General features: G+C 40.4%; 2 protein-coding genes across 3 annotated transcripts in view; one reads left to right on the top strand and one right to left on the bottom strand.

Annotated features, from left to right (window-relative positions):
- Window positions 1-288, bottom strand: part of ZNF706 (zinc finger protein 706) — a 239,429-nt gene extending 239,141 nt beyond the window's left edge. Inside the window, exon 1 of the mRNA XM_077748243.1 lies at window positions 283-288. The gene's annotated coding sequence lies outside the window, so the exon portion shown is untranslated. The remainder of the gene's footprint in view (window positions 1-282) is intronic.
- The window catches only part of GRHL2 (grainyhead like transcription factor 2), a 165,990-nt gene that overhangs the window by 1,060 nt on the left and 141,593 nt on the right, over window positions 1-23,337 (top strand). The window lies entirely within an intron of this gene.

Below are 23,337 nucleotides of genomic sequence, written 5' to 3'. Positions count from 1 at the left end.
TGGCGTCCCGGCGGCCTCCCGCAGGCCTGGCCCCTGCCTCCGGGACGGCTTTGTGCTTAGCAGGGGGAGGTGGGGCCGAGGGCGGGAGCGGGAGGGAGCCGGAGGTGGGTCCCGCGGCCTTACTTGGGATTAAGTGGCGACGCTCCCTTCCCCCTCTCGGGCGCGTCCCGGGCTGGGAACTGGCTGAGTCCTCTTGGAAGTGCGTACGGGCCACCTTTCGGTTTGGTAACTTTACTCTGTGTTGTGGCCACTTCAAGGAGACCTTCCTGAGGGTGTCTCCGCCCGGGCCGGGACCGCNGCCAGTCCCACGTTGACGGACCCCGAGCGGGCCCCGGGTGTGCCCAGAGGACCTGTCCAGGGGTGGAGGGGTGGGCCATCTTCAAAGTAGAGCCGCTGGTAGAGTAGGCGTATCGAACAACACAGGCTGTCGTACTTAAAAAACAACAAAACAAAACAAAACCAAAAAAAACCCTTTACCAGATGTTAGTACCGATTTACCCACCAACGAAGAGCTGACTGCTTGCTGCGCAGCAGAGGGGAAGAGCTGGTGTTAAACGCTGGAAGAGGGTAGGAGTGGGGGTAGGGAGAGGAAGGTGTGTGATTGTAGGAGTACACCCTCCCCACACATTTTCTCTGTAGCCTTTCGGTACTCGAGCTTGAAAACTGAAGTAGCCAAAGGCCAGAGATGACAGCAGACCTTTTTGGATTGTTTTGATCTTCGTGTCAAAAATGGTTGCAAATCGGATACGACTTAATTCCTTAATTAAATCACACGATTAACAGTTGGTTGCACTGCCTAGTTTTGTAATGCAACATGGCTCGAAATGAATTCGTATGGAAAACGGGTCGATTTTTATTTTGACCTGTTATAACTCGCGCCTACAAACGATTTATTTAGTAATGAAAATAAGTGCAGCACGATGCATTACTTAATTTTTATGGATAATAACTATTTGGGATTGCTTATATTTAATGAAAGTAGCTTTTATCTAGTTTCCAAGACATAATTTTGTATCCTGGGAAAAGTAATGCTAATAAGAACGACACCCATAAAAGACTGTTGCGCCCTAATTGCCTCTCTTTGCTTGGGCTTTTGAGAAATGCTTGAAATTAATAAACGATACTTGGGATTAATTTTGGGAACTCTAGCCTTTGTTTTCTTAATGTTCGTATTCTAATGGGGGGCCGGCAGGGGTGGGTCTGGGTTTCTCGGGCCTGAAGTATATGCCATTGTGTGTGTTAGGTGGGGTGGGGGTGTGGGCTCTAATAAAAAGGGCAGGAGAGCAAGTTACCAGGGCTTCCTGCAAGAGCAAGCGGAGCCCCGAAGCTTGAGCTTTCTCAGCTTCATGGGAAATCCACAGAGAAGGGTTTTCTAGAAGTAACCTAGAAGAATACACACTGGATATTTTTCCATAAACCCATCAAACTGTAGGTAATCTTTTGGTTAGCAGAGGACAACAATTCCAGTTAGCAAGTCCGAACTGAAGTAGCATCATCTATTTTATGGTTGTGGACTTTTCAGATTGAAACGTTCTGCTTTTTATGTTCTGTAATGTTGATGCTATCACTAATTAAAACAAAGTATTTTTAGGACAGCTTGTCTATGTACATATTTGAAGATTCTCTGTTCCTCCTTAAATTTTATGAAGATTTATGATCATTGTCAACAAGCTTGTGTATTCTAGCAAGGCAATGATAGATTTAGACTCTTTTTTTGCTGCAAAATATATTCAGAGAGGGTATAATATTACATAATTTTGATATCCACAGGTACATTTCATTACACAAATGTTTTCTGATTACCAACCTTTTGTAACACATTCAGATAGGCATTATGAGAGAATAAAGAGATATATCAAGGTGAGCCACATCCTCAAGGGGCTTACACTCTTGTGGAAGGTGAGACACGAGCACACATAATTTTAATTAAGGTGATACCTGGTAAGTGCCTAAAAGTCACAAAGAAAATATAATAATGTATTTATCAGATCATGGTATAGCTATCCTTCTTCCTACTCACCTCATTTTTGTCTAGGACAATTACTTTCAGTCATTCTCTGTGGTTTAAAATGTCTGGTCATTATTCCAGAAAGGAAACAGAAATTGCTCAAAGTTATACCACACGAGATGATAGTAATAGGAGAAAACATTTTCATTAACTTTCTACTCTTTAGTTTTATACCTGCATGTTTCTTTCCACGTGGCTATATAAAATGTATTTTAAGATCACAAACATTAAGAAGGAATCGTATCTTCCTCAAACCACTAAAAATCATTCATTTATTCAGCAAATGTATCTCGAGTGCCAGGCCTTGATCTTGGCATTGAAATTCACTAGCGAATAGAACAGAGTCCTTGCCCTCATCATGGTTACATTCTAGTAGGAGGGAAAACAGACAGTCAAGAAGGAATACATAACACATTAGAGAGTGATAAGTGATATGAAGGAAAGCAAAGCAGACCAAAGAGATGAAGAATAATGGGAGTGATTTTTAAATAAGGTGGTCAGGGATGATCTCTCACATGAGATGCACTGGAGATACTGGGGGCAAGAGTACGGGTCGATGGAAGAGCAAATGCAAAGGCCCTGAGGTGGGAGAGTCCTTGGCATATTCAGAAAGGGAGCCGTACATGAGAGAGATAGAGAGATAATGGTAATGAAGTAAACTAACACAATCAATTCTCTCCTTAATAGTCTGGATATCTGTATATTTAAAAATAGACAATTATAAATGGTTGTGGCACTGGAGAGCTGAGTAAATAATAAGCTAATAGCATCAGTCTTATCTCTTTCCCTAAGTATCACCAGTCTAATGGTTAAGCTCTAGTGTTCTCTTCCCCACAATGGACTAACTTCTGTATGCTCCTTAATTTAGAGATGAGTAAGTACACACATCCTAGAAGATTCCAGGGAACTAGAACAGGAGAAGAGGGATGGAGTACAGATGGTGCTTGCTGCCCCACCCTGCCTTAATGTAACCTACCATCCTTCAGCCACTGTCTCAATCCTTGGGCGTTATCCTACAAAATAAAGCTTGCCTCTCCTGCCTTCCTCCTGCCCTCATTCAGTTTCTGCAAATTTGCATCTCTTAGGGAACTAGACGTATCCACTGTGTTTAGACGTGAGACCCTCCAGTCTGCTTTGACTAGCTTGGTATTTTCAATGAAGTAAACTAATACACAGGCAAAGTTAACGTATTGAAAAATAAGAACATGCTAAATGACAAGATAAGAATTTGGATTGACTTAAAAAAAAGTTGAATTACATGTGTGCCTAATAAATACGCTTTTGTCTTTCTGTATACCATGCTTAATAATAGAAATCTCCAAGAAATCCTTTAAATCATTGCTTTCCAAATTCATCTGGTTACAAAAATATCATCTGAGGCATTTGGTAAAACTACAGATTCCAGGGTCCCGTCCCCGAGCTATGGAATCAGAGAGGCCAGGAGATCTGAATTTAAAAATTGTCCCAGTTACATTTTGTGTATATTAATGATAGTGAAATAATCTTTAAGTGAATACTCAACATTATTTTACAGAATAAATTCAGTTTATGTGCTCCCTTCTCAGGTGTACATCCTCTGTGTCAGTGAAAAGAAACCGGGGAGCTGTATTTTACATTCTTTGTGCTACCCAGTTTAAGCAGCTTCTGATGTAATTTCAACTTGGTTTATGAATCTTTGGCCTCCTGTCAGTTTTGTTTGCTTTAGTTGTTTTACTAAACTGCCCCTTCTGGAAGAATGGGATCCTTTTGACAGGTCATAAATTTCCAGAGCTGCTAAAGACCTGATTTGGAGTGATGTCATCCATGTGGGCCTCTGCCAGGCTCCTAGCTAAAGTGTCAAGCTCAGATTTTAGGCTGGAGCTCGCTCACCAGCAAGCTAGGTTAGAGTTAGTTAGAAGGTCAAACTTGACCTTCTGCACTTTCACATTGGAACCTAAAACTAGTGCTCACTTTTCTAGGGACAGTCATTGAATTTAGAATCTATTCTGTAGCACAAGGTCAAAGATAACAAGTTCCAATCTGATGTTGTTCCCTGGTGAAATGATTTAATGGGATGATGGTTGCCGTTTCATTTCTAGGGCTCAGGGTAGCTTTAAGTTTACCTGATAAGATGGTAGTAGACCTGTTGTCCTATAATTAGGTCCTGTTTTAAAATGACTACCAGATCAGGCCACCCAAATGAGCCCAGGGCTCTCTGATTTAAGGAGGATTAGAGTAGGGGCGCCTGGGTGGCTTAGTCGGTTGAGCGTCTGACTTTGGCTCAGGTCATGATCTCACAGTTCGTGGGTTCGAGCCTCGAGCCCCGCGTTGGGCTCTGTGCTGACAGCTCGGAGCCTGGAGCCTATTTCGGATTCTGTGTCTCCCTCTCTCTCTGCCCCTCCCCCACTCATGCTGTGTTTCTGTCTCAATAATAATAAACATTAAAAAAAATTTTTAAAAAGGAAGATTAGAGTAAGTGCTGGAGCAGTTGATGAAATGCTGTATCTAGCAATTTCTATTAGACTCTGCAATCAAAAGGAGAATAAACAAGTAGTCAGTGGAGTCAAACATACATAGGCACACTTAAACAATAATACTCAATAACCCAAGAAGTATTTGTTTGAAATCTATAGATAATTTAAACAAGATTATTATTTTGATGTTAGGTTTTTAAACTTACTTTTAAAAAATGTTTAAAAAATGTTTGTTTGTTTATTTATTTATTTATTTATTTTGAGAGAGACAGAGACAGAGTGCGAGCAGGGGAGGGACAAAGAGAGAGGGAGACACAGAATCCAAAGCAGGCTTCAGGCTTTGAGCTGTCAGCACAGAGGCTAATGTAGGGCTCAAACCCAAGACCTGGGAGATCATGACCTGAGCTGAATTCGGACACTCAACCAACTGAGCCACCCAGGCGCTCCTAAATCTACTTTTTAAAAAGTCTTAGGTAACTTAGGCAAATGCTTTGATTCCTCTTTGTGACTTTGATATAACTGGGCATACATTTCTGGTTAAAAAATGAACAGTTGGGATAAAGAGTGTTTTCTCCCTAGTCTGAGCCAAACATTTTCCCCTTCCCTCCCTCCCTCCCTTCCTTTCTTCCTCCATCTGTCTCTTGATACTGCTTTCCTGATTTTTTCCCCCTCTTATAGTTCTTGGTGGAAATGGACACATGAACAGCTTCTATGTGCTGAGAGATACATATGAATCTGATTTTAGATGTTATTTTAGTCAGTGAACTTTGCTGCGTTTTCTTAACATTTACACTGAACATCAGCATCCCATCCTTCTACCTGAGCGAAGAGTTAAGAAGATGGTAGTAGCGATGATGTTGCCTTATTTCATTTAAGTCAACTAAGTTTAACCTTGGAAAATGTTTACTTTTGAGTTGTTCTTAGTATAAGAAAAACCTTATGCTAAATTACTTAGAGTCCTCACTTATGAGGCCTGGCATCGTATCAGGGTGTGGACCTTCTCTTCTTTTCAAAAGGTATTCAAGGATTCCTGCTCAATTATAACAACTAAGTCGAAGCTAAAATCGAGTAGTGATTGGTTTGGCAAACTTGTTCAGGAAAAATTCCTTAGCAAGCAGCAACAGGTTGAATAGGAATTTTTGCTTTGGCCTAGGAGAGCTAGTGGTTGCTCAGTAACAACAACATGTAGCTGGGAGTCCCTCAGACAGCTTCACAAGTCTTCAAATTGAGGCCCGCAAAGTGCAGATTAACCTTATTCTCCACCTGCCCTGCATATCCATCCTTTAGAGAAGTCCCAGCTCCTTGTTTCAAATCTGTGTATCCATCCATCCATCTGTCCATCTATCTGTTACTAGGAAATTGTATTTCGTGCTGTAAGTCTTTGATGGCAAATAGTAAAAAGGACTGGACTATAATGGATTGAATGGGATAGAAACAAGAAAGTATCTCTTTGAGGGTCTACCTCCCAACCCCCACCCCACCCCGCCCATTTTTAGTAGGAAGAGGATTAAAAAGTGTTTAACTTGATGTGTTTTGGTGACTACCAAGATTAAAAAATAGCATGTTTAGAATTGCTGTATACAAAACCATACAAATACACATTTTTAGAGTTCTTCAGAGACTGCTGGAAAAGCTGGTACATTTCAAGGGCTTTCAATGTACTTTTCAGCAATAAGTAGGGTTATGGAGATTGTTCATGCATTTGAATGGGCATTCAGTGGAAAGCAATCACTGCTTGCAGCGAATGAAGAGCCTTATTTTACTTTGTAATGAACATGGCAATGAACTTTCTGGGGAGCACTTTTAAAGTGATCTGACTTCACATTCACTCCCAAGGAAATGCTTCCTTTACAAGTGTGAATGCAGACGCCCTCCAGAGTAGAAAAAGAAAGCAAGATTTGCTTGCTGTTTCTCTTTACTTTGGCGCTCACCTTTCATCTGAACACTGGATGTACAACTATAGCTCACCCCCCATACCCCCTTCACCACAGTCTTGTTTTTTAAGGTCTATGAATTCAGGTTGGAGTTTTAGAAAAAGCAAATGAAGTGAAGAATGGAGTCAAGTGAGGAAGAGAAAGAGAGCAGGAAGAAACTATTCTTTAGAATGGTTAGAGTCTAAGTGTTAGAGTTGCCAGCATTTTCTTAGTAGAAGGAAAGTTGCTGCGCTGCCCAGCTGAGGTTTAGTGAGGGATGGCATGTGCTTATTTAATCCTTCTGGGGAATTGATACCTGGAATCCTAGAGCTAGGGAGAGCTGTAGAGATCACATAGGGCATGTGAGTAACCAAGATAGGATTTGGACTAAACGTTCAGTGTAAGAAGAAAAGTGCCATACACTCTTTCTGCTGTGTTACATGTTGAGGTTGTAAGTATGGGTTGAAAATTTGACATTTTGATTAATTTGAAAACAATATGCTGGCTTTTGGGGGGAAGGGAGACTGGGAACAGCAGAGGCATTGCTTATTTACTTTTTAAAATAGGAACATGAATATATGAAATGCCTGTTTAAGATTCTGATAGCATTAATGTGAGTTAGAATGGACCTTCCTTCCCACACTCACCCCAAGTCATTGTTTTTAGTTCTCAGTTCAGTGAGCCCCATAAAATAACTGCTTTATGTACTTCTTGGATCTAACTTTTTGAAGAAGCAAGGAACAAAGCTAACTCTTCTTTGCCTCTTTCCTGAATTGCCAATAAGATAATTAACATAAGATCCAAGAATTCTTTTTTCATTAGTTTTCATCTGTAAAATAAAGTTGAAATACATGATCTCTGAGGTTAATCACCTGCTGCAACATTCCAAGTCTCATTTTCTCCCTTCAGAGGGGTCTGGGCTGGTGGCAACACAGAAACAGCCATGGGTGTTAGTTAGCAAGATAGGAAAGTACTGAGCACAATGGGACCTGCTTCTACTCCAAAGCCACCCTCACCCCTTTATCAGAGTAAAAGGTGGTCTGACTAAAATGACAAGGAAAAAGACTTCTGGCAGGTGGGGGAAATTCAGAGGGACACGTGGAATTCAGAAGGGCAGCTAGGAAGTAAAATCAATGGCTAACCTAGAGGACCCTCACACAGCTCCACTGGGCTGGTAGATAAAAGGTACAAGAAAATCAGATAAAAAGGGCTGGTAGGTACTCTGAGAACTCCTTCCAGAGAGAATCTAGGAAGTGGGTTACTCTGGGAAGGTAGGAGTGAGAGTGAGGCCGTATCAGAACACATGGAACACTGAGTAAAATGTAGTAAGCTGAGAACCTTAGGCAAATCGAGAGAACTTCTTCTCTCCCTCCCCTTTCTCTTACCCTGTTCCTCCCTCTTTCTCCTCCTCCCCATCCCCGGTCCCCTTCTCCTTTCTTCTTCCTTTCTCTTCTCTTCCCTACTTTTTTTCCTTTTAATAAAATATAATTCAGGGACACCCATTTCCAGACAATATTACCAACCCAGTAGTTTAGCAAGTGTTCAGAAAAGGTATTAAATATTACAAGGATAAGAATAGTATCTGTAGTTTCACTTTGATTATAAGATAATGTATTATTTCACATCAGGCATATAATGACCATTCATTTAGGTCTAGAATAAAATCTCCTTCTCCGGTATCCTATTGTGTGATATATAAGATTTAAGGTCTCTGAAGTCAATTTTCTCAGAAATCAGTAACTGCTAACCAGGACAAAATGGATAATGGATTGTAGCCCTTGGAAGGTTTTCATGTTGGAGGACTTTTTCTGGGTGACAAGATCCTTTACATACATTTTTCTTCTTCTGCAGACCATGATTTTTTTTTTTTTTTTTTTTTTACCTGCTTTGGAGTGGTGTCTCCTTTTAAAAATATGGGTTTCTTACATATCTTTGAAAGCATTTTAATAAAGGACAGATGCTTCAATAGAAATATGGTCAAAGAACATGAGCAGATAATGCACATAAGTTATAAAAAACTGAATTTGAGGAAAATACATTTCTAGGAGGATTATACAGTATTACAAACTTTCTGGAAGGAAGTTTGGTAAAAACTGGTTGAATTGGGCATACTTGTTGATAGCACACCTGGATTCCAGTTGTAGGGATCTGTCTTAAAGAAATACTCAAGGCTTTTAATTGTAGCATTATTTTTGAAAGCGAAACATCAGAAAAACACTCAAGTGCCCAGCTCCAAAGGATTGGTTTAGTAAATTGTGCTCAGTGAGATGGTGGGATACTCTACAAGCATAATAAATCCTATTAGGAAAAGTATTGAATGGCAGGAGAAAATGTTCATGACATATTGTATTAGAAAGTTTATAGGCAGAGAAGATAAAGCATCAATAATAATAACAGTAACTGCATAAACGGTTAACAGTGGTTTGGTCTCTGGACCAGTTATAGATACTTCTGTCTCTTACTTGTCTTTCCAGTTTGCTTTAGTGAGCTTGTACTGCTTTTGTGATAAAAGAGAACAATTTAAAGGTTATATTTTAAAGTAGCATTCCACCAGGGAGACATTTGAAAACAACGCTTCCATAGTCTGTACAATAGAAAAGCCCACCTGCTTGCTTGTTCCTGGTAGCGTTTAACTGATACCTCCAAGAAGTCCCTGCCTCTCTCCATGCACTCAACTCCTGCTATGCCTCCCTCACCTGTAGCGTTGTGGGGTTTATGTCTCAACAGCCTCATATTTTTGGATTTGCCCAATTATTGGATTCCAGCTATTTTTTCAAAATAGAACAAATGGGTGTAGGAGTTTCCAACCCTGATACCTTGAAGCTCGGGAATGACTAAGAAGGAGAGAAACTCCTTCCAGTCAGTAGGCTGTAGGCAGTGGGTTCCCTTTGAGAAAATTCTCTTGTAGAGGAGGAGTCTGGCCTCACACTCCGCCTGAGTGTTCTTAGGAGAGGCTTGATGGTGAGTCCAGTTGTTTTTAAGCTGTAGGAGTCATAGGGAGAGCCCAGAATACGACTTCTTTTAAAAATGAAAAGCAGTCGTCGGCAAGTTTGAGTTTCTATTATTTTTTAACAACAATTTATTTTTTTTTCTGTAACGTAGACCTGCATTTTCCCTGGAGGGCCGAGCGTGTGACTCATATACTTGCTTCTACAAGCTGGTACATAGAACACGCCAGATGCGCGCGCACGAGTCTGTTAGTTAAGCTGTGTGACATCCCATCACTGGATTTCCTGCAGGCTCTGTAATGGAGTCTTTGTAGAACATATGAAATTATTTGCTTATCAACATATCCAAGATCATCCACAGTAGGAAACAAAAAGTACACGATACAAACTTGAGGGAGAAGATGGCTTTACCGAATCACTGAAGTTGCCAAACTTATGTCAAAGGGGGATAAGAAAAGGTCGGGGGTGGAGGGAGTTTTTTTTTTTTTTTTTTAATGGACATGAACTCTGTAAATACGAGCAAACTAAAGCAATGTTTGGCAGTAGGAATCCACACAAGAGTTTGAAGCAGAAACTCATGGTAGGTGTACCTTTTGGTTGTGGGTGGATTCAAAAGTGAAATTTGCAATTGCCTCTTTCTCTCCCAGACCTACCTGGTTTCCCCTCACCTATATGTTCCTTCTTAGTGTGCAGAAATTCATCAGGTCTCAAATACTCTATCTTACATTTTCAAAAGTCGTTATATTCTTTGAATATTCAAAGTCTAAATAAAAGCAACATATTCTTACAGGGCTTACGGGAGAGATGAGCGAAGTTTTTCTTTTTATTCTGTATTTGTTGTCAATTTTAGTAAACAGCCTAACCGGTGTGGTTTGTATTCTGTTCAGCCACATGAAACCACAAATTTGCTTTTTGAATTTGCCCACAAATCTTGGTACATGATTCATTGATCACTTCTAGTACCCTGAAGTTGAAATAGACTGGGGTAGTGATTGTTTTTCTCTTTCCTCATTTAAAAGACCCATACGCTTTTTTTTGTCTTCCTGATCCTTCCTAAACAATGAAATACCTGTGTGGTAGATACCTGGGATATATTTAATTACAAGTTGCAAGTTTTTCTATTGCAGCATACCCGTGCTTGGCCAGATGAAACTGCATGCCACTCAGAGCTTTCAGGACTAACTAGATTTTGTTGTTGTACCAATATTCCTCGAATATGGAGGAAATGGAAAGGTTATAATTCCGAGATTTTTATTGTACTGACCAGAGGCTGGACGATTTTGTAAATCACTGTTTTGCAGCCTTTCTGAATGACTGGCTAAACTGCTTCCAAGTCCATCTCCCAGTTGCCTTTCACTGTAACTCTTTTATAATGCACTTTTGCATTTACACGTGTGTTTTTTTTTTTTAAGAGCCATTTTTGGGGGAGACTTTCTGATTATGAACATAATACATGGTCATCAGGAAAAACTGGAAACTAGAGAAAGTTATAGAAGAAAAATCACTCACAATTCCAGGATCCTAACACTATATATTTTCTTACAGTTTGTAATAAGTACCTGCATATGAATGTGGTTATAAAAGAATATACAAATTATTATCTACCCTTTTTACAACATTCATGCCATTCTGGGTTTTCCATTTAATGCTATATTATTAGCATTTTACTTGTTTCTTAAGTATTCTACATAACACTTAAAGATGAAATCAACCATCTATTTTTATTTAGGCCATTTTACTTTTTCATTATTATAAATCATGCTTCTACATACATCTTTGTATCTCTGGTTATTACTTCAGAATAGGTTTCTGGAAGTTTAAGAATGAAAAGACATTAATATTTTTTAGGTTCTTGATTCATAATTTGAAAACAACTCCTAGAAAGATTGTAACACTTTTGTTAGAGAATATCTTTCGCACATGATATCCTCAGTAAATGAGAATTATAATATTTTTGTCAACGTGAAAGATGAAATAAAAGGGTATTTTTGTTTTAATTGTCAGTTTGGTAATTAAGGAAGTTAACATTTTCTCAGATGTTTATTGGTCCTTTATATTTCTTTTTATTGACAATCTGGCTCCTTAGCTACTCATAGCTAAGTTGTTGTGTCCTGGACGAGGGGACCTTGGGGCTGAGATCCAGCTATGCCCCTTGGCCTCTGCCAGGGGAAAGGGCACCTTCCACATCTGTACAAATGCACCATATGGGTTATCAGGGCCCTCTTCTTATTTTTCACTCATTAAAGAAAAAAACTATGATGCTGACATTTTTATTATTGATTTGTGAGGGCTCTTTACACACAATGATTAATCCTTTTATCAAAATTGTGGCTAACATCTCAACTTCTAGTTTGTCATTCAATTTCACGATGTAAACAATGTTCAGAGCTTTACATTTAAAAAAAGCTTTTTTTAATGTTGATTTATTTTTAAGGGAGAGAAACAGACAGAGTGTGAGCAGGGGAGGGGCAGAGAGAGAGGGAGGCACAGAATCTGAAGCAGGCTCCAGTCTCTGAGCTGTCAGCACAGAGCCCGATGCAGGGCTCAAACTCACAAACCACGAGATTGTGACCCGAGCTGAAGTCGGATGGCACCCAGGTGCCCTCAGAACTTTATGTTTTTTGATGTTAAATAACACAACTCCTGTATGTGTGCGAGTAGTTTCATGGCTTTCAAATCATGATTTGGAAGTTTAAGATTAATCTTTAGGAACTTGTTAAAAATTTTTCCTTTGTTCTAGCCTTAGTTTTAAGGTTATTTGAATGACCCTTGAGGGGAAAAAAAACCCTTGGTAAGGTAATTAATTCATAATTAATTGTAAAATCACTAGTATACAATTGCTTTCAAATCTACCACTCAGTGGGGCACTTGGATGGCGCAGTCAGTTGAGCGTCTGACTCGATTTTGGCTCAGGTCATGATTCCGGGTTAGTGGGATCAAGTCCCATGTCTGGCTCAGTGCTGATCATGGAGCCTACTTGAGATTCTCTCTCTTTCCCTTTGCTCCTCTTGCTCACTCTCTTAAAAAACAAAAAACCAAAAAAAAAAAAAAACTACCACTCAGAGATGCTAACGCTGCTTACACTTTGACATCTATATTTTTACTGTCTTTTCTATGTATGTACATACAAATATGCTATGTATACAGAGATGAGATAGTAATTTACATACTGTTTAATAACTCATCTTTTAAATTAATATTGATCATGGATAGCTTTCTATGATAAATATTCTTAAGGGCCCCATGGTTTTGCATGGAATGGGAATGACCAAATTAACCAGTTCCATATTGTCATACATTTAGGTTTTTTTCTCAGTTTTTTACTATTAAAAGCCAATATTTGAATGATTACCCTTAGAGCTAAATCTTCACACACTTCTTAGTTATGTCCTTAAAATATGTTCTAATGAATAGGCATTCCTGCACAAAGGTATGTTGTTTTTAAAGACATTTTGGTTCATGTTTCCAAAATGCCATCCAGACATTCTCTTCTTATTAACCCTCCCACCAACAGTGTATGTGAGGGAGCCAGATTCCAAGTTCCTTCCCCAACAATGCATATGATTCTCTTTTTAGTCGTTGCCACTTTGGTAGGGTAAAAATGGTAAGTTATTTGGGACTGCGATTCTTTCCACTTACTCAAATTGTCTTTTCTGTCTCAGGAGAGCTTTATGTTTTGATTTTAATATACATAGTATTTTAATATCTTAAAAGCTCTTGTTGGGGTTTTATAAAGAGTTCGGTGTCAGTAAGAAGAGTCAGTTAGCAGAGGGCCCAGCCTTGGTCTCTAGTCTCAGTACCAGCCATTGGGCCTGAGAACCGTCCCTAATTCACAGCCCCCATCCCTCAGCAACAAAAGCAGTGACCAGGTGTGTGCTCTGTCTCCCTAATCAAAGGCCATGAGTGCAGGGGACTGCATCAAGGGATCAGGAGCCTCAATCCCCAAGCTGACTGATGGTGACTGAGTACAGGAATATATTCAAACAACAAATAAGTGGTCTCCACACACATCTACTCCACCTTGTGATTTATTGAGGGCTTATAGGCCAGGCACAGAACTGGGCACCACGCCAGTGCTGAGGCCACAAAGATGAAACAGACTGCTGGTTTAAGGTCTGAGAAACTTAAACAATATAATTAGGAAAAAAAAGTAATTTAGGGGGAAAAAATGCACATTTACTTTCTATTTTGGAGGTAATTAGTTGTGGGAACGTTGGAGGCAGGAAGGTCGAAAATAAGACAAAATATTGCAAGTCTTCACATTTTCTGGTTTATTTTGATTTGAAAAGTCCCTCTCACTGTTCTTCATTTCTCAGGCTTTGGTTTGATCAGGCTTTTAACCATTTACATTTTTTGGGGGGGGCTATTATTAGCGGTTTAAGAAACACTTTGATTGTTTATCTAAATAGTAGGGCTATTTAAAATGGAGTCACTTTTCAAAGAAATCTCTTGGGCTCTGTAATTAAACTTTTATTTAAAAAACTCTTCTAGAGCTATGGGGTTATAACATGTTTGTGTTCTCTGTCATGTGCATGTAGCTTGTAGTGTTAAAGGTAACATCTGTAGAAACTGGTAATTTATGGAAGTGATTTGGTATGTTTCTAAACCAAGATACAAAATTAAAACATCTAGGACAATTAAAAATTTATTTTAAACTTGTTGGTGGCATTATAACCAGCTGCATTAATAAGGAACTCATAGTCTGGTTTGTGAATTATTGAGGCTTGTTTTCTTCAATCTTCTTATGGTTAGTCTTTTGGATATATAACTTTTTTACCCCTAAACACCTAACAGAAGACATGAAAAGAAAAATTCAGCTTGATTTGTTTGGCCACTGATTAAGGAAAAATATTAATTCCAGTTGAAGGTAGAATTCATTATTTTATTTTAATTTTTAAAAATGTTTATTTTTCAGAGATTGAGAGAGAGAGATTGTAAGTGGAGGAGAGGCATAGAGAGAGAGAGAGAAAGAGAGAGAGAGAGAGAGAGAGAGAGAGGATACAGAGAATCCCAAGCAGGCTTCAGGCTGTCAGCTCAGAGCCTGATGTGGGGCTTGAACTCATAAACTGTGAGATCATGACCTGANTGTGCTGACAGCTAGCTCAGACCCTGGAGCCTGTTTCAGATTCTGTGTCTCCCTCTCTCTCTGTCCCTCCCCTGCTCATGCTGTCTCTCTCTCTCTCTCAGAAATAAATAAAAAGACATTAAAAAATTTAAAATAGGCTCCAGGCTCTGAGCTAGCTGTCAGCACAGAGCAACACGTGGGGCTTAAACCCACCAACCTTGAGATCATGACCTGAGCTGAAGTTGGACGCTTAACCAACTGAGCCACCCAGGCGCCCCTAGGATGCATTTTAAATATATTCTTTGATTATCTAGGATTTCATGTGATCCATGCTATACTTTCTCAGGTTGTTTAAAATTTTCCTTGAAGCTATACCTTTAAGAATTGTTTGGATTAGGAAGTCTACCATTTGCAGGGGCACATAGTGAGTGGTGGCCTTCCCCCATGAAAACTCTAAAGCACTATGTCATTGAAGAGCAATCTTTAAGTAATTGGTCATATTGCATATTTTTCTCTTATTTCCAGTCTAACCCTGTAAGCATTTGTTCATGATTTTATTATTTTTTTTCTAAATATTTTAATGGCTACAGAACATTACTGTGGATTTGATCTCATTGACTTAAACTTAGGTTATGTGTAGGGTGTTGCCATAGTTCTCACTGCTATAAAATCATACTTTCATAAAAATTCTCAGACATAAAACCTTTCAAGATCTTTAGATCAATTCTTCTATAAATGGAATTTACTGGATTAAAATATGTGAGTATTTTTTAAAAATTTCATTACATGGTAACTATACATTTAGGGAGGAAAAAGACAAATACACCTTCTGTAGTTCTGTCCTGCCATTTTCAACAAAATTTTGACAGCTTGATGGATAGCATTCTAGATGTGTTTCTAGGTATTATATATTACATATGAATATGTATGTATTTGAGAGTTTTAAAGCTTTTCATTTTTTTCTACATAACTGATTTTCTACATGTTATTGTATGATTTTGATTTTTCATGTCAATAATACAGAACACCTTCTTTTTTAATGGTTGTACAATATTCTACAGTATGAATATATGTGTGGCTAAAGGATAAATTCATAGAAGTGGGGTAAAGGCTAAGCATGTTGAAATCTTAGATTGTTCCTCAAAAATGCTACTTTAGCTAATATTCTAATCAATAATATTTGAACATACCCATTTCTGCCTACCCTCAACCAATGGATCTTATTAGTCTTCAAATTTTTTGCTAGTAGGAAAATTGTATCTATTCTCTTACTTTACATTTCTTTAATTCTCTTCATATATCTAAAAACCATTTTTATTTATTTTTTCCCCTGTGGACTGTTCATTTTCTTTGCCTATTATTCTATTTCCTTTTTTTAAAAGATGGTTTTGTTGAGGTATGGTTAATGCACAAAGAATTGCATATATTAATGCACAAAGAATTGCATATATTTGATGTGACGTATTTTGCACATATCTTCATGTACAGTTCAGTGAGTTTGGAAATACGTAAGCATCCGTGATACTATCACCATAATCAAGGTAATAGATATATCTAACACCTCCCAGAGTTTCCTGTGTCCCCTGTGTGTGTGTGTGTGTGTGTGTGTGTGTGTGTGTGTATGTTAAGCACACACCAGATTTACCTTCTTAACAAATTTTGAAGTGCATAATAGTGTATTGTTAACTACAGGGACTATGTTGTATAGCAGATCTCTAGAATCTATTCATCTAGTATAACTGAAACTTTAAGCCCGTTGCATAACAACTCCCCATTTCCCCCTCTCCCCAGCTGCTGGTATCCAATACTGTATTCTCTCCTTCTATGAGTTTGGTTACTTTAGACAGCTCATATAAGTCATGGAGTATTTGTCTTTCTGTCTGTATCTGGCTTATTTCACTTAGCATAATGTCCTCCAGGTTTATCCCTCTTGTTGCAAGTGGCAGGTTTTCTGTTTTTTAAGGTGAAGTAATATTCCCTTGTTAAGTACACACCACATTTTTCTTTATCCATTCCTCGGTTAATGGACACTTGGTTATTTGGCTATCTTGGCGATTGTGAATGGTGACTTGATAAGCAGTGAAGTGAAGATATTTCTTGGAGATCCTGGTGTTCATTCTCTTGGATATATACCCAGAAGTGAGACTGCTAGAACACATGGTGTTCTTGGTCTTTTCCTGATGAATTTTAAGAGCTATGTATGTACTGAGAGATTAGCCTGTTTACCAGTTCATCATGAGTCTTTGAACTATGTTGTGTTTTTGTCTCTGCAGAGATTTTTAATTTTTATATAGCTGACTTTATCTGTTTTCATGCCTTGCTTAAGAAGGCTTTCTCTATTCTAAAGTTACAAACAACCCCTTCCCCAACACTAATTTCTCCCAAATTTTATTCCACATTCTATACTGTGTGATTTCACATTGCCACTGAAAGCTTTGCTCCATCTGGAATTTACCTGATGAAGAAGTGAAGTAGGTTCTTAATTGTTTTTCCAGATGGCCACTTTATTGTGCCAACACCACTTATTGAATAACATATACTTCCCCTGCTTTTTGAAATCAGATTTTATCATATATTAAATATTTATGTGTATTGGGACTGTTTCTTTTATAAAATTATTTAACATTTTCATTCATTTTTGGGAGACATAGAAAGACAGGCGGTGAGTGGGGGAGGGGCAGAGAGAGAAGGGGACACAGAATCCAAAGCAAGTTCCAGGCTCTGTGTTCTCAGCACGGAGCCCAATGTGGGACCTGAACCCATAAAGTGTGAGATCATGACCTGAGCCAAAGTCAGCCGCCCAACTGACTGAGCCACTCAGATGCCTCATATTGGGACTGTTTCTTAATTCTTCATTCCTTTCCATTGATCGATCCATTTATGCTTCAGAAACAACTATGCACCTATTTTTTCATTTATCTTTATAAAATGTTTTCATATCTAAAAGGGCTGTGCCATCTCCCTGCTCTTCTTTTAAAATATCTTCCTGGTTATTTTTTCCTTTTTTTTTTTTTTCATTTTCATATAAACTTCAGAATCAGCTGCTGTAGTTTTCAAGAAATCCTGATTTGGAGTTGGGGAAGAAGGAAGGGAGTACACTGAATTTTATGGATACCTTTGGTATAGAGTTGCTAGTTTATTACTTTTCTAAATTAATTTTTATTAATTTTGTAACTTATTATTTTTAATTAATTTTATTAATATTGTTAATATTGTATCTTCCTATCTCAGAGCAGTGTACGTCTTGCCTCATTTATTTCTTTGATGTTTCTCATCAAAGATCATAGATCTTGCATCTTTATTTTAAAAATAAGTTTTCTGGGGCACCTGATGGTTCAGTTGGTTAGGGACCGACTTCAGCTCAGGTCATGAACTTGCAGTTTGTGAGTTCGAGTCCCTCATTAGACTCTGCTTTCAGCACAGAGACTGCTTCAGATCCTCTGTCCCCTTGTCTCTCTGCCCCTCACCTGCTTGCACTTTCCAGTAAATAAACATTTAAAAAACGTTTAAGTTTTCTCAAAAGAGTATTATCTTTTTGGTACTATTTTAAGTGGAGTCTTTTCTTCACATGTTTTAGCTGGTTGTTTTTATAAAGGAAAGGCATTGATTTTTAAGTGTTATTTTGTATCTAGCTACCTTACTTTATTGCCTTTTGATTGTAGCAGTTGTTTCCCGCATTCTTTTGGGTATCAGTCATGAGGTCATATTGTGTGCAAATAATATTTATTCGTCTCTTCCAGTTTATTTCACTCTCATTTCTAAGTGCATCAATCTATCACTATAGAACAATGTTAGCTAATACTAATAGGTGTGAGAGTGTACGTCCTCATCTAATGCCTTTAGGGTTTCAGCATTAAATATTATCTAGTCTTTGAAAGGCTCTTGGTTTTGGGGCGCCTGGGTGGCTCAGTGGCTTAAGCATCCAACTTCAGCTCAGGTCATGATCTCACAGTTTGTGAGCCTTAGCCCCGTGTCGGGCTCTGCGCTGACAGCTCAGAGCCTGGAGCCTGCTTCAGACTCTATGTCTCCCTCTATCTCTGCCCCTTCCCAGCTCCCACTTTGTCTCTCTGTCTCTCAAAAATACGTGAACATTAAAAAACATTGAAAAGCTCTTGGTTTTATGTGCTCTTGTACCTGACTGCCCAACTGAACTCCTCTATTCTAATAACTATCTATCCATTCATCTCTATTCTAATAACTATCTATCCATCCATCTCCTCTTCTCTCTCTGAGTCTCAAATTGTCTTATGTTAGCTACAAATAATGATTATTTTTTCCCCTTTTCAGTATTTCTGCTTTCTTAAATCTTTCTCTTATATTACATTGCTCAGGATGTAAAGTATGATGTTGAAAAGTATGGTAGCAGATGACATTCTGAAAAGGAAATGGTTTTAATGTGTCATTTTTAAGCATGATGCTACTGTAGGTTTCTTTTCATATGAAGGGTATTCTCTTACTATACTGATATCCATCAATAAATTTCCTAATTTTTTTTGGAACAGTCTTGTATTCCTGGGATAAGCCTTGTGTGGTCACAGCATAAAAACATATTGATAGATTCAGTTCATTAATATTACTTTGAGGATTTTATAGCTGTATTCACCTCAGTCCCAGTACTTACTGGAATTGTGACCTTTGTGATATGGGGAAGTTACTTAATTGTTCCATGCCTCAGTTTCTCCTCCATAAAACAGGAATTAATAGTAAGAGATCTTGCCTCCTAGCATTGGGATGAAGTATATAAGTACACGGTACAGGTAAATACTCAGTAAATGTCAGCTATCATTAATCATTGACGTCGTAACTGATCCTGTTCTCTTGTTTCCTGTGTGTGTGTGTGTGTGTGTGTGTGTGTGTGTGTGCGCGCGTGCGCACGTGCGTGCATGCTGTCTTTTGCGTTTTGATATCCATGTTATGCTAGCTGATTAGAATGAGTTCGGAAACTTGCCATATCTTACTATGCTCTGCAATAATTCAACAATGTTGGAATGATCTATTCCTTGAAGGTTGCCTGTGCCTGGTGAAGGTCCTTGAGTAACCTTTCAATTTCCTGTATGCTTCCATTGTCTATGCAGGCTTTCTATCCAAAGCCAAGTTTTAGCATTTATATTTTCCAGGAAATCATCAGTTTCTGATCTCTTTTTTTAAAATGTTTTATTTATTTCTAGGAGAGAGAGAGAGACAGCGTGAGCAGGGGAGGGTCAGAGAGAGGGAGTGACAGACTCTGAAACAGGCTCCAGGCTCTGAGCTGGCAGTCAGCACAGAGCCCGACGCAGGGCTCGAACCCACGAACCGCGAGATCATGACCCAAGCCAAAGTCGGACGCTTAACCGACTAAGCCACCCAGGCGCCCCTCTGATCTCTTTTTATCAGTGGTATGTCTTCTCACTCTTTTTTTCTCACTCTTTTTTTGTTACTCAGATTTTACCTCTCCTACCATTACGTTCACCCCAGCCCCACTCTGACACACACACACACACACACACACACACACACACACACACACACGACAGCTCATCATTGCCGTTATGGATAATTCGACTAGAAAAAATGGGGCCACAGGAAAAAAGAGTTGGGCAGTGGTTCATGTAGATAGAACTGTTATAAAATGTAAAAGGGGACTTTTTGTCTCACATCAGATAAAATATCTGAAAGGTTTTGGCTCAGTTTGTGTATAAGTTAATTCAGAGCCTCCAATAAGCTGTCACTAAGATGAGATTAAATAAGCAAGGACTTTATGAAGGGACTGCTTTACCCCAGGGTCCTGTGAGGAGCTGTAGGGAGGGCACTGGGTAAGGCTGGGAGAGGCCCAGGCCGGGGGCGAGTGTGACCCTGAATGTGGGAGAGAGGGAAGCACTGGGTGGAAGCCTCTTACCTGCCCAGCAGTCTATGGAAGGTTCCTCAGAGCCTTAGGAGTTCTTGACCTCTGCTGTCAGAGGAGTTCTGAACCTGCTTTAGCCCCTGGGCTGAGCTCAGTCATTGGCAGCGTGTTGTTTGCAGGAGGCCTGGCTTCAGCAGCAGCTGATCCCTGTCAGCTCTCTCTCCGCTGCTGGAGGTCTGCAGGGTACACTTGAGTGACTGTCACAGAGTCAAAGTTTCCTAATAGTGAGAACTTCCTAGCAGTGGAAAGAACTGTTTTGTAAGGTAGAGACTTGTTAACTGGAGATGTTTAAGGAGAAGGACGTTGGGTGCAGGGGTGAGGGCGGTGCTTAGGTTTGAGGGAGTCTCAACCTTCAAGTACCATTTCTGTCCTCCTTACCCCCCGTTCACCACCTTTCCTTTTCTCTCTCCCATCCTTCTCTTCCCGAAGAGAACTCTACTCTACTCCCTGCTCTTTCCCCTCCCCCACCATCCTTCTCCTCCTCCTTTCCTCTTCTCTTGTCTCTGTCTTTCTCTCTCTCCACATTGACACACCCAGGCTCACGTGCACGTGTGCTCACGCGCACATGCACACCCACATGCACAGAACTCTTCCTACTTCTTAAGCTGTGTTTACAAATAAAACATTTCTTTTAATATTGAAATTAAACACTTCAGTACCTCCCTGCCTTCTCCCTCCCCTCAAACTGCCTCGCTCCTCTCTCTCTCTCTCTCGCAGGGTCTTGTCTCTTCATTAAGTTCAAGAATCTTGCAGCTGACTTGGGTTGAGGTTTCGGTCCTGGGGTACAACAGAGTCGGGGGAATAGTACTGTGAAATGGGGCCAGGGAGCCTCCATCGTCTTGCCCTTTCCGCTCCTGCGGTGCTTCAGAGTCACTGTTGAAAACCAAAGTGTATTCTTCATTGGTCACTAAACGTTCAGGTTTTGATGGGAGGTGGTTGAAGGGTTCTTATGTATACGCTTTTTAAATTGTTATTTAAAAAATTTTTAATGTTTATTTATTTTTGAGAGAGAGAAAGAGAGAGACAGCACAAGAGGGAGAGGGAGACACAGAATGTGAAGCAGGCTCCAGGCTCTGAGCTGTCAGCACAGAGCCCCATGTGGGGCTCAAACTCACGAATCATGAGATCAGGACCTGAGCCAAAGTCGAAGGGTTAACTGACTAAGCCACCCAGGCACCCCAACTTATGTACACCCTATATACCCCACCCCCACTCCGAGGGGCCCCCATAGTGCTAGAAGCTGGGGCAGGGGAGACTGCTGACGGCAAGTAGGTAAGGTGCCCAGGAGAAGCTGCGGATTGCACCCAAGACATCAGCCTGATGGTCCCCCTCCTGCTGAGGCTTCCATGTTAGAAACTCCGGGTATCTCTTCCAGCCCACTGGCACTGGGATCACAGGAGCCCACCAGGAATGGCTTATTAATTTTGAACCTTAAAATGTTGCTATACTTACTGGGCCACGGGTAGTAGTCTCAGTATGTTACATGTATCAACTTAATTATTTCTCAAGTCATACCTCTGAGAGTTGATGAGAAAATGCAGTACAGAAAGGTTAAGTAGTTTGATCGGGGTCCTGGAGCTAACAGGCGGGAGAGCTGGGATTGGAAGCCCTCTGGTCTGATTCTACTTCTGAATGTAGTCATCATGCTTCCTGGCCTTGGAAAGGAAACAGGCTAGGGGTCCTGGTCCCCTTCTCAGGAGATTCCTGCACCCACCCACCTGCTTTATTTCACCAGAAACTTGGTAGTTTAGTGGGTGAAATCTGGCAGTCACCGGCTGCCTCTGGGTGGCGGACATGATTCGTACGACCCACATAGTATTTTCATAACATGTATTTTTTTATTTGTGCCAAAGAAATGGATTTAGCTTAAAACATCTAATAATACTAAAAAGGCTTATGAAATATAGCTGTTTCCTGAGATCCGCTCTGCTCCCTGGATTCTGGTCTCTCAAGGCAGCCCTGCTGAACTCTTTCCCTTCGTATCCACCTCTGTATGTCTCAGTAATAAATACTGCCATTTCTTCATCTATCCACATTAGGTATTATCTATTGACTTCCAACCATGGAGGGTTTTTTTTTTTTTTTTTTGGCCAACCAGAATAAAAAATATTGTTATTAATTCTGGTATTTCTGAAGCACAGGGAAGGAGGAAAGAAGGAAGGAAGGAGGAGAAGAAAGAAAGAAAGAAAGAAAGAAAGAAAGAAAGAAAGAAAGAAAGAAAGAAAGAAAGAAAGAAAGAAGGAAGGAAGGAAGGAAGGAAGAAAAGAAAGAAAGAGAGGGAAAGAAAGGAATGAAGGAAGAAGGAAGGAAAGAAGGAAGGGGGGAAAGAAGGAAAGAAAGGAAGAAACATAAAGAGGGAAAGAAAGAAAGGATAAGAAAGGAAGGAAGGAGGGAAGGAAGAAAAAAAAGGAAAAGAAACTATCCCAGATTTCAGCCCTGCCTCCAAGTCAAGAGGCTGTCCCTACAGGCCAGCAGCCCAAGGGCCAGGTCAGTCCTGCCCAGGGTTCCACGGGGGACCAGCCCCTGGGTTTGGCTCCTCAGGCCTGACTGGGCGGCTGCCTGCTTTAGTGTGGGGAGTCCAGGCTCTGGACTAGGGAGGAGAGACAGAGATCAAGGTCAGAGGCCTAGACCACTGAGTTACGGCGCTCCAGCTGTAGCCAGAAGTCAAGGTGCAGATGTGGCAGCCACAGGCGCTTAGTTCCGGGGCGCAGTGGGGAGGGCGCGAGGCGGGTACCCGAGTACGTCATCCCGGGTGGCACGCAGAGGGCACTAGGCCGCTGGGAACAGAGGCTCCCGCAGGGGCTGGGCTTTGCGCCCACTCTCGGGAGCGTTGCGGTCTAAGCAAAGACTGTCCTGGGGCTGCTCTAGGAGATGAGGCCTTGGTGCCGATATCTGGGCTGAGGCCGCAGGTTAGGGGCGTCTGAGGTTTTGGGGGCGCCCCCTATTGGGGCTCCCTGAGGCTGGCTCCCCCTCAGATTCTCCCAGCCCCTTCTGACCACCCCTCTCCCCAGACTCCACTTCCCATTGGGACCCTCAAAACTGAGAAGACCAGGGTCAGGGGCCTTGGGA

The sequence above is a fragment of the Crocuta crocuta genome, unplaced genomic scaffold (assembly GCF_008692635.1).
Source record: "Crocuta crocuta isolate KB4526 unplaced genomic scaffold, BGI_CrCroc_1.0 scaffold39, whole genome shotgun sequence".
In the NCBI taxonomy this organism is placed as follows: Eukaryota; Metazoa; Chordata; class Mammalia; order Carnivora; family Hyaenidae; genus Crocuta; species Crocuta crocuta.
The sequence above is the reverse complement of the archived record's forward strand: the minus strand, read 5'-3'. Positions and strand labels throughout refer to the sequence as shown.